Source organism: Leopardus geoffroyi, chromosome A2 (genome assembly GCF_018350155.1).
Source record: "Leopardus geoffroyi isolate Oge1 chromosome A2, O.geoffroyi_Oge1_pat1.0, whole genome shotgun sequence".
NCBI classification, from domain to species: Eukaryota; Metazoa; Chordata; class Mammalia; order Carnivora; family Felidae; genus Leopardus; species Leopardus geoffroyi.
Genome location: NC_059331.1, coordinates 72,032,019 through 72,043,420, shown reverse-complemented (window position 1 = coordinate 72,043,420; position 11,402 = coordinate 72,032,019).

Genomic DNA, 11,402 nt, shown 5'->3' with positions numbered 1-11,402 from the left:
AGTGTGTGTCTGTGGGGAAAGGGATCGTAGACAAGCTCAAAGTGTTTCAGATAAAGAGAACAGAATATGTGAGGGCTCTGTGGCCAGTAGAAGCATGGCCCCTTCCAGTTGTACTATATTTAACTTTAGCACAGCTAAAATAAGAGTATTTCTGGCATGTTTGTTACAGAAGAGGAGCAGAGGACATGCATGGCAAGAAGACTGGAAAAGTAGAAGTCCAAAAAAGAAGGGTGGTAGATGGATTCAAGGGGTATATTTCCCAATTTTATTATAGGTAAGATTTCAATGTGAGGGAAAGGATAAATCAAGGGTGGCTCTCAGGATTCTGATGTGAGCCAAATAGTGGTGCTACTCACTTTAAAAAAAAAAAAAAAAAAAAAAAAAAAGAACCTCGGAGGCAAGGTTTTCCTGGGACGATAACACAATTGGGTTGGATTTCTGAGTTTGAAATCCCAGTGGGATATCAAGTGGAAAGCCTAGTGGGCAGGTAGATATAGTGCTCTCACTCTCAGAAGCCCCAACTACGGAAACAAATTTGTGATTTGTCATCATATGCTCTAGGGTTTGACACCATTGAGATTTTGGGCCAGGTCATTCTTTGCCGTGAGGAGCAATCTATGCACTATAAGATATTTACCAACATCCTTGACCTCCACCTACTGAATGCCACTAGCACATCTCCAAGTTGTTACAATGGAATGTGTTACAGATATTGCCAAATGTCCCCTGGAAGACAAAATCACCCCCAACGAATCCAGGGACATGGGTGAGTGTAGAAAGGGAGAGGAGAACAGGTCTCAAAGTATGACACTTAAGGACACTTGTAGGGACCAAGTAGAGAGAGAAAACTCCAAAAGAGAAACATGTGATCCATGAAGGCAAATGTGGCAAATGAAGCCTAAAAAGCAGCCTTCTTTTTGGCAGCAAATGTGTCATTGATGATCTCAGTGAAAATAATCCCATTGGAGTTAGGGGGAAAAGGCCAGGGGGCAGTGGGGCGAGAGGTAAATGAGTTCATTGTATACATACAATGGAATACTACTTGGCAATGAGAAAGAACGAAATCTGGCCATTTGTAGCAACGTGGAGTGTTATGCTAGGTGAAATAAGTCAGGAAGAGAAAGACAGATACCATATGTTTTTAGTCACATGTGGATCCTGAGAAACTCAACAGAAGACCAGGGGGGAGGGGAAGGGGGAAAAGAAAAAAGTTACAGAGAGGGAAGGAGGCAAACCATAAGAGACTCTTAAATACTGAGAACAAACTGAGGGTTGATGGGGGGTGGGGGAGAGAGGAAAGTGGGTTATGGGCACTGAGGAGGGCACCTGTTGGGATGAGCACTGGGTGTTGTATGGAAACCAATTTGAAAATAAATTCCATATAAAAAATAAAATAAAATGCTAAAAAAGTAAACATTATAAATTAGAACGAAATAAATAAAAACATTTTTTTTTTTTTCCAAAGTTTATTTATTTTTGGGACAGCGAGAGACAGAGCATGAACGGGGGAGGGGCAGAGAGAGAGGGAAACACAGAATCGGAAACAGGCTCCAGGCTCTGAGCCATCAGCCCAGAGCCTGACGCGGGGCTCGAACTCACGGACCGCAAGATCGTGACCTGGCTGAAGTCGGACGCTTAACCGACTGCGCCACCCAGGCGCCCCAATAAAAACATTTTTATGTGACTCCGCAAAAAAATAAATAAAGAAGTAAATGAGTTCATATTGTGTTGTATTATTTTGTCCCACTAAACATGACAGTCTGGATAGGAGAACATGGACCACCATGTCTTGGGTTGGGATTTTGAAAGAGGGCTCAAGGGACGGTCCAGTGGCAAATGGAAGCTGATGATATTGACAAAGGAGTGACTGAAGTAGGGAACCATGGAACATAAACTGGATAGTGACAGAAACGAGTACAAGGGAGAGTTGACAGGCACAAAGAAGGTAGAGAGTTGAGAGCCAAGGTCTCTGCGACTGAGGAGGGAAAGTGAGAATTTCCGACAGGAACATTTGGAAATCAGTAGAATAGTCATCAACCAGATTGGGCTTTGGTTTGTTTGTCAGTAAGTTTGAGGGTTAGACTAGATGCTCCCAATATTGCTTCAGACTTGTTTTATATCGGTGTGAATCTTCTGATTCTTACACAATAGAAATAGGATTCTCAGAAATGAAAACCATATGTATATATAAGTGTATGTCTATGAAAGCTTATGGATATCATATTTTTCTTAGATAGGCTTCTTTTTGATTTGGGGCAATCTTGACTTTGATGCTATAAGTTTGGTCCTGACTTTGAAGCTATATGTTTGATGCCATGAGTTATTTGATATCCAACCATTAGGTCCAACCAATAGAGGTTGATAGATTCTTTGGTAGAGTCTTTAGCTTAGATATAGGAGATAGTTCTGAGTGGTTCCACTTTACTTTGGAGAGAAGCATAAGTTTTCCAGAAATACAAAGATCAAGGAACCTTTGTTTTTGTGGACTTTCTTCCCTATTAGCATACTTTTCTTCTGGGTGGTATCCTCTCTCCTCTGATCCTTTCTGACAGGTCAGCAATAATAAAAGCTTAAATGATTGTGTCTTATAGGAAAATGATAAGCCTATGAAATGAGGTCAGTGAATGGAGGACAGACACTTCTGCTTTGCCTTCTGACACTCCAGGCAGACATCACTACTTGATTCCCAGCACCTCTTCCTCCAGAATCTGGACATGATTCTTACCTCTGGCTGAGCATCAGAATCCCTTGTGGAGATTAAAAAAATTATAAAGTTTCTCAGGACTCATCCTAAACTTACTCAATCAGCATCTTTGGTGACTCCGACGTGCTTGCCTAAGACTGATTTTTCTACACGTGGCTTCGGGCAGACAGTTTGGAGTTGGCACTTGAGATGAAAGACACATTATCTCAGCTAGAGAATAACTGCCAGCTCTCACCCTCCTCCCAGTTCCCCGAATTGCCGCTTTCCAAAGTGAAGACGCATTTCACTTCCAAAAGTTGCCAATTCTGAATTAGAACAAGACTCCGTCCACAAAGGAGTTAGAGCAAGACCAGCAGTCATTCTTCCAGCCCCTCCCCCATCTGCTTTTTGTCCTTAAGGGTAAGCAGCAACCAGCTCATGGGAGCATTATTCCATTGTAAGCTGTCGTTGATTCATTTATTCCCAAAATATTTAATAACAGCTGGTAGAGTCTAAAGATGCCATACATTTCAGGTGATAAGCAGACTAGGTGATAAAACCAGGTACTGGAGAAATTAATTAGCTCTTGCTCACATGTGCTTCCCCAACAAGCCCAGCATCCAAAGAAACTTTAAATCAAAATACCATCACTTTTTCCCTAAATGACAAATGTACGAAAGGCAGGAGCAGGAAGTGTGATCAAGTCCCCTCATCTGGAGTTGTGTCCCAAAAAGACTTTCCCAATGAAGCCTTGTCCCTGATTCTAACAGAGCAGCCCTAGCTGAATTCGGGGTTCTGGCTCCATAGTTTATCTTCCCATGTGGCATCTTCTGGTTGGGGTATTAGAATTGCTTTGCCGCCCAGAGGTCAGTGCCTGTTGCCTGATGAACGTTTAAGTTATGCTTTTCTTGGGCCCTCTGCAGCACTATCTTTCAAATCTTTGATGACATTTTTGCTAAACTGACAAATTAAAAGATGCTGTTCTTAGCGAAGGTGGCCTCTGAGATAAGAGATTATCAGTTTAGTGTTTCTCCTCCTTTCTGGAAACAGAAAGCTGAGGCAGATTTGACAAAGGGTTGACAAGCTGCTCTGTGGAGCTCCTTGAGTCCAGGTGGTGTGGGAGCCTCAAGGGGGAGCAGACAAGAAGGAAGCCGAAAGAATTGGGGCTCCCCAGCTCTACCGAAGTGAAACTCTGGTTTGTATTTTACCTACTAATAATTCAAATAAAAGGTGAATCCATACTCACCCTCCTTAAAACATCTGAAAAACAATAGCAATCACAACAAAACTGGAATCCTAAAGCCAAAGGGAATAGAACCCAGAACAGTAAGTAGTTCTTGAAATTGAGCTGTGTGGGAATCACTGGCAAGTTTAAGACATAGGATCCTGGGCTCCACTGCTAGATTTTTCTGATTCACTAGGTCTGGGGTGAGGCCCAAGAATTTGCATTTTAACTAGTTCCCAGGTGAGGTTCTGATGCTGCTAATCCTTTGACTCCTCTCTGAAAACCACTGCCTTAGAAATATGAAACTGGAAACTCTATGGATTTCGCGGCCATTAAGAGATGTCTGTGACCCTCACATGCACAGACATCACCACGTTTGGTCGCTGGGTCCACCTCAATCTTCTCAAGGAGATGTCAGGAGATTTATCAAATGCAAATTTTCACATTTTACTTTATTATTATTTTTTTAATTTTTAAATGTTTGTTTATTTTCGAGAGACAGAGAGAGAGAGAGTAAGCACGAGTTGGGGAGGGGCAGAGAGAGGCAGACACAGAATCCGAAGCAGGCTCCAGGCCCTGAGCGGTTAGCACAGAGCCCGACGTGGGGTTCGAACCCCCCGACCCGTGAGATCATGACCTGAGCTGAAGTCGGACACTTAACCGATGGAGCCACCCAGGCGCCCCGCAAATTTTCACATTTTAAGAATTAGACAGGACCATGTTCCATTGGGAGGTTTCACATATACATCTGGATTTGCAGGTGCTCTTGAAAAAATCGGAATAGCTAGCCCCACGGGCTGGCTTTGCCACGTGGCAGACTTGTGCTGGAGACTAAGTAGTAGCTGTCCACCTTAGACAGTCATGATCCTCGCCTCGCCTCAGCCATCTCGCAGGTTCCCCAAATTACCAAGAAATCAGACATACACACATTCAAACCTCACAGCCCATTGGAAGCGTTTTTGGAGTCACGCAATTGATCACTTAGGACTGTGAAGGCCATTCCTCAAGTGTTTTGCCATCATGCACAACATGATACAACATAGCGTTAAATATGGATACATTTGCAAGAAATCAAGCTTACTATAAATTTACGTGAAATATATTATTCTAAATGAAAACAGTACCCCGAGATCCCTAGCGCGGTTTAACAGCGTGAACTATGACCTGATGTAATACTTCACGAGGGAGTTTCAGAGTCTGTTTCACTGAGGTTATTTCATCTGCCAACGCTGGCTACTTCCCGAGTTTCTACAAAAATTGAATCTGTAGCATGATGGCTGGAAAAACAAACATATTTAAAATTCTTAGACTCTTTGGAGAGTCTATTGCTGCCTTCGACTCTGTGATTTTTCTCTAAATTCTTTGGAACAAAGTCCTAGCCTCCGGATCTTTCAGAGGAGGGATTTGCACTAAAACTAATATTCCCAGTCCATGCTCATCAGGGTCAGAGGCTGCCTTTTGCGCTGAGATCCCTCAATATTCACAATCATGCCACACTTTAATTGGGACGGTTTCCCTAAATTCAAAGGCAGAAAGTCCTGTAGAACTTGCTTTGTTTAACAAAGGAGGCTTTCTCTCCCAAACCCCTCTGGCTTTGGTGACTTGGAAAATCTTATTAGCCAGATGAAAAAAAGAATGCCAGTACCAACTCTGGGACTCGAACAGCTATTTGGAGGCTTGCGAAGAGCAAAAACCCAATTAAGCAGCTCAGCGGCACAGGCCCGAGCACAGCGTGGCGGACCCGGGGCGCCCTCACACACCTCGTAGGGTTGAGCTGCCTTTAAGCTCTCTGTCAAAATGGCACGAGTCTGAGTGATTCATTTCCCAACCACAAGACACCGGTGGAGGGTAAAGCTAATGCAGGCCGGGAGTAGCCGGATCAGGGAGATAGGACTCTGATATCTAAACAGGGATTTGGATGGAGCAGAGGCAGGCTTAAAACAACTTTCTCATAACAAAATAGAATGGCTAAACAGAGCTGCAAAAGCATTTTCTTTGACCCCTTTGTCCTTAGCTTCAAGAGGAACAAATATGTTCTACTTTCTTCGCTTGACCTCTTATCTAAGAAAAAAATGACCCTTCCCCCCAGGAATGGTGCTGACAAATCTTGTGTAGGTCTGGCGTGAAAAGAAATGAAGCCCAGGTGGTGGCTGAATCTGCAGAGGAATCTGGGGAATTTTAGGATGTCCCCGTTTGGAGGCCCCACGAGAGGAGGTCAGGCTGGGAGGGGTTCCTGGTTGGAGGCCAACCGCTGCCCCCCCCCACCTCACCCCCCACCCCTTGGAGGCCTGGAACCGAAGGTGAGCCCACTGAGGCTAGAGGTTGCAGCCGATTAGAATATTCATTTCCCAAGTGATTCCTATATGCCAGCGTTACCTTAAAAACATTTGGCACGGCATTTTAGAAGCAGAACCACGGAAAGCTTTGTTAGGATTTAAGTTAACCCTACTCATGCAAAAGTAACAGCTTCAACAACTTAATTTCAATCAAAGTCCACTTCTCACGGAAACCAAGCTCCTGAGCCAAAGAGTGAATAATGCTATAAATATTAGTTACTTAATAACTTAGAGGTTTGGAGAGACCTTGATTTTTATGGTTTTGATCTAATTATCCAGTTTACCTCCAATTATTACATCTTTCCCTATGTTCTGTTCTAAATGGATTCATCTAGTAATTTCCATGGCTGTATTCTGTCTCCTGACCTGGCACCTACCATGTGTCACTCTATTACGTACTCTGAAGGAAACAAAACCAGTCTTTTGGTGTGTTTTGTTTTGTTTTGTTTTTCTCTCAAAGGCATTATAATTTAGTTAGGGAAATGAGTCTAGCATAGGAACAGTCAAGACAATTTACAGGGAGATAGTGTTCACTTGACATTTAAATGCAATTCAAACTTCTATCCTGGACCTTTTTCTCTACTCATTTAGCCTCTCTCTTTGGAAGCTCTTATATGCATCCACTGATGTGGATTTCCACGATTTCCAACCCGCAATTTTCTCCAGACATATACAATTTTTTGTTAATGTATTAATACATAGCGCTGCATAAATTTAAGGTATACAACATGCTAATTTGATACATTTATATACTGTAATATCATGCCATGGTAGCAATATTAACACCTCTATCATGTTGTATAACTATTCTTTTTTTTAGTGGTTGGAATAATTAAGTTTTATAGTCTCTTAGCAAGTTTGATGATCTTAATACAATATTGTTGAGTATGTTCCATTAATACTGTGCATTAGGTCTCTATGTCTCATTTATTACTTGTGTCAAGTTTGTACACCTAACCATCTATCTTATCCTCCCACTGCCCGTCCCTTGGTAACTACCATTTTGCTCTCTGTTTTTACAAGTTTGATTTTCTTATTTTAATTAATTAATTTATTTTTTGAGAGAGGGTTTAGGTAGGGAAGGGGCAGAGGGAGAGGGAGAGAGAGAATCTTAAGCAGGTTCCACGCCCAGCGCAGAGCCTGTCTTGGGGATCGATCTCACGGCCATGAGGTCATGACCTGAGCCGAAGTCAAGAGTCAGACACTTAGCCAACTGAGCCACCCAGGCACCCCGAGTTTGGCTTTATTCGATTTCACATATAAGTGATATCAAACAGTACTTGTCTCTATCTGACTCATCTTACTTGGTATGATGTGCTCAAAGTCCATCCATGTTGCTGCAAATGGCAAGATGTCTTCCCTTCTTACGGCTGAATAATATGTATATACACCACATCCTCTATACTTATTCATCCATTGATGGGTATTTAGGTTGTTTCCATATCTTGGCTATTGTAAATAATGCTGCAGTAAACATAAGAGTGCACATAGCTCTTTAAAATCATGTTTTCAATTCCTATGGCTATATACCCAGCAATTCCATTGCTGGATCATTGATAGATCTGGCCTTAATTTTTTGAGAAACCTCCATATTGTTTTCCATAGTGGTTGGACCAATTTACATTATCACCAATAGTATGTAGTCATTCCCTTTTCTCCACATCCTCACCAGCACCTGTTGGCTCCTGTCTCCTTGTCTAGCCATTATAACAACGATGAGGTGCTATCTCATTGTGATTTTGATTTGCATTTCCCCAATGATTAGTGATATTGAGCATCTTTTCATATGCTTGTTGGCCATTTGGACGTGCTCTTTAGAAAAATGTCTATTTACTTCTGTCAGTTTTTTTAATCAGATTGGGTTTTTCTGTTACTGAGTTTTATGAGCTATTTATATATTTTAGATATTAACCCCTTATCTGATACATGGTTTGAAACTCCCCCCCCTGCCATTTTGTGGGTTGCCTTTTCATTTTGTTAATTGTTTCTTTCGCTGTGCAGAAGCTTTTAAGTTTGATGTGGTCCCATTTTTTGATTTTTGCTTTTGCTGTTTATGCTCCTGGTATCATATCCAAATAAATCACTGCCATGACCAATGTTGAGGAGCTTCCTCCCTACGTTTTCTTTTAAGAGTTTAATGGTTTCAGGTCTTATGTTTAATTCTTGGCCCATTTTGAATCATTTTGGGGGGTGTTGTGAGATAAGGATCATTGGATCGTTGTTCTGCATGTGTTTCTCCAGTTTTCCCAGTATTGTTTGTTGAAAAGACTCTGCCCAGTGGGTGTTTTCAGCTTCCTGGTCAATTATTAGTTGCCTGTATATGCAGGGGGTTAATATTAGGTTCTCTATCCCATCCCATTGGTCTATGTGTCTATTTTTGTGTCAGTATCATTATCTTTTTATTACCATGGCTTTGTAGTAAAGCTTAAAATCAGGAAGTATGATATGTATGACTTTGTTCTTCTTCCTCAGGATTGCTTTGGCTATTCAAGGTCTTTTGTAGTTCCATACAGAATGTAGGATCGTTTCTTCTATTTCTGTGAAGGATGCTTTTGGGGTTTTGATGGGGATTTTGTTAAATCTATAGATGGCTTTGGGTAGTATAGACATTTTAACAATATTAATTCTTATTAATTCTGGTCTATGAATACAAGATATCTTGAGTTGTTCTTCATAGTCCCTTCCTCCACCCTCAGGAGATTGTTGCTTTCCCAGGGTTTTCCGTGGCAGCATCTGAGGTGGGGCTCGTGGAGCATGCCCTCCTTGGGAGATAAGTAGACCTTGGAGATGCTTCCTGTTCATGGAAGATCGGGGCTCGAGGTAAGGGTCATTTAAAATTCAATCTGTAAAAGGCATCTGTAATCCAGGCTTGCTGTATATTTGACAATTCAATTCACCTGAAAACTTAAAAAGCTCCTGATCTGTTTGCTTCTGGTGAGTTTTATATGCCAGTAACACACCTACCATTCCTTTTTTTTTTTTTTTTAATGTTTACTTATTTTTGAGAGAGACAGAATGTGAGTGGGGGAAGGGCAGAAGGAGAGGGAGACACAGAATCTGAAGCAGGCTCCAGGCTCTGAGCTATCAACACAGAACCTGAGACAGGGCTTGAACCCACAAACTGAGAGATCATGACCTGAGCCAAAGTCAGATGCTTAACTGACTGAACCACCCAGGTGCCCCTGCACCTGGGAATAGTTCTCAAATTTGGTCTGTCTTGGCTTTGTTCACACCATGCTTCTCACCTGACTTAACAGAAGCCAACTTGAGACCAAACAAAACCCAATAGTGTCTCACTATATTGTTTTTTCACTTTTGCCATTAGAATACAAGTTAAGTAGGTACCTATTCTATTTACCAACTTATGATAGGAAGAAGTTTTATCGATGTTTTGTCAATGTTTATAATGAATCTACATCTTTCCAGAATTTAGTAATGGTTTCCATAGTACGGGATGCCAGAATTCTCCATAAATTATTAGACTTTTGAAGTTAAGAAGAACACAGACTATTTTTCCAGAAAATAAAAGATATTAAGCTGTAGGTACTAGGATAAATATCAAATAAAAATCTCTTAAGATAGGGAGAAAGCCCAAATATGAAACTTTCATGCTAAATGTGGCTGTTTTGAAGTCCTCCAACTCTAAGTGTCTCCTGACCATAAATAATAAAAATAAGAATAATATGACCTTATATTAGATAAGGGAAACATTTTCCAACTTATAAAGATCTTTTGTACAAATAAGATAAAAACAGAGAGGGAGGCAAACCATAAGAGACTCTTTTTTTTTTTTTTTTCAACGTTTATTTATTTTTGGGACACAGAGAGACAGAACATGAACGGGGGAGGGTCAGAGAGAGAGGGAGACACAGAATCGGAAACAGGCTCCAGGCTCTGAGCCATCAGCCCAGAGCCCGACGCGGGGCTCGAACTCACGGACCGCGAGATCGTGACCTGGCTGAAGTCGGACGCTTAACCGACTGCGCCACCCAGGCGCCCCAAGAGACTCTTAAATACAGAGAACAAACTGAGGGTTCTGGAGGGGAAGTGGGTGGGGAGGTGGGCTAAATGGGTGATGGGCATTAAGAAGGGCACTTTTAAGGATGAGCACTGGGTGCCATATGTAAGAGATGCATCGCTGGGTTCTACTCCCGAAGCCAAGACTACACTGTATGTTAACTAACTTGAATTTAAATAAATTTTTTAAAAAAAGATCTTTTGTATAAATTAAATAAACACAACTTTTCAAAATTGATCACTTTTTTTTAAAGAAAAAGTTAAGCAGAAAGAAGAATTCTCATAGAGCCCCCCCAGCCCCCTCCAACCTCCCCTATTATTAACAGCTTGCATTAATGTGATAGAGTTATTATAATTGATACGTTAATATTGATATATTATTATTACCTGGAGTCCATGGTTTACATCAGAGCTCACTCTTTGTGTTGTACATTCTGTGGGTTTTGACAAAAGTAATATGACGTGTCTCTACCATTACACTATTGTACAGAATAGATGTAGTGTCCTAAAACTTCCTGTGTGCTCTATTTATCCTTCCATCGCCCTTCCCCAAGCCCCTGGCTAAAAGCTTTTTAAAGATAAATACAATAAATTAATGTTATGTTACCCGCATACAGTAAAGGACTCACATCTTTAGTGCCCAGACTGATAAACATTTACATATCACATTCAGGCTCATTGGGATTATTCAAACAATATATGAAGGTGAAAGGGACATCACCTAATTTTGTACTCTAGCGCGGAGTACTAATCATAGCCTGGTGACCATTATCCCAAACATCTTTATCTATAAATGTATTTGTTTTTATTTTTTAAGTTTATTTATTTATTTATTTTGAGAGAGAGAGAGAGAAAGAGAGCGCACAAGTGGGGGATGGGCAGAGAGAGAGAGGGAGACAGAATCCTAAGCAGGCTCCACACCATCAGCACGGAGCCGAATGCACGGCTGGAACTCATGAACTGTGAGATCATGCCTTGAGCCAAGATCAAGGGTCGGACGCTTAACGGACTGCACCACCCAGGTGCCCGATCTCTCCATCTATAAATTTATTTTATGCATATAAACATAGATTCTCAACCCTACTATTTAAAAGTGTATGTTTGATTTGGTTTGGCTTTGACTCACAACTGACATACAAAT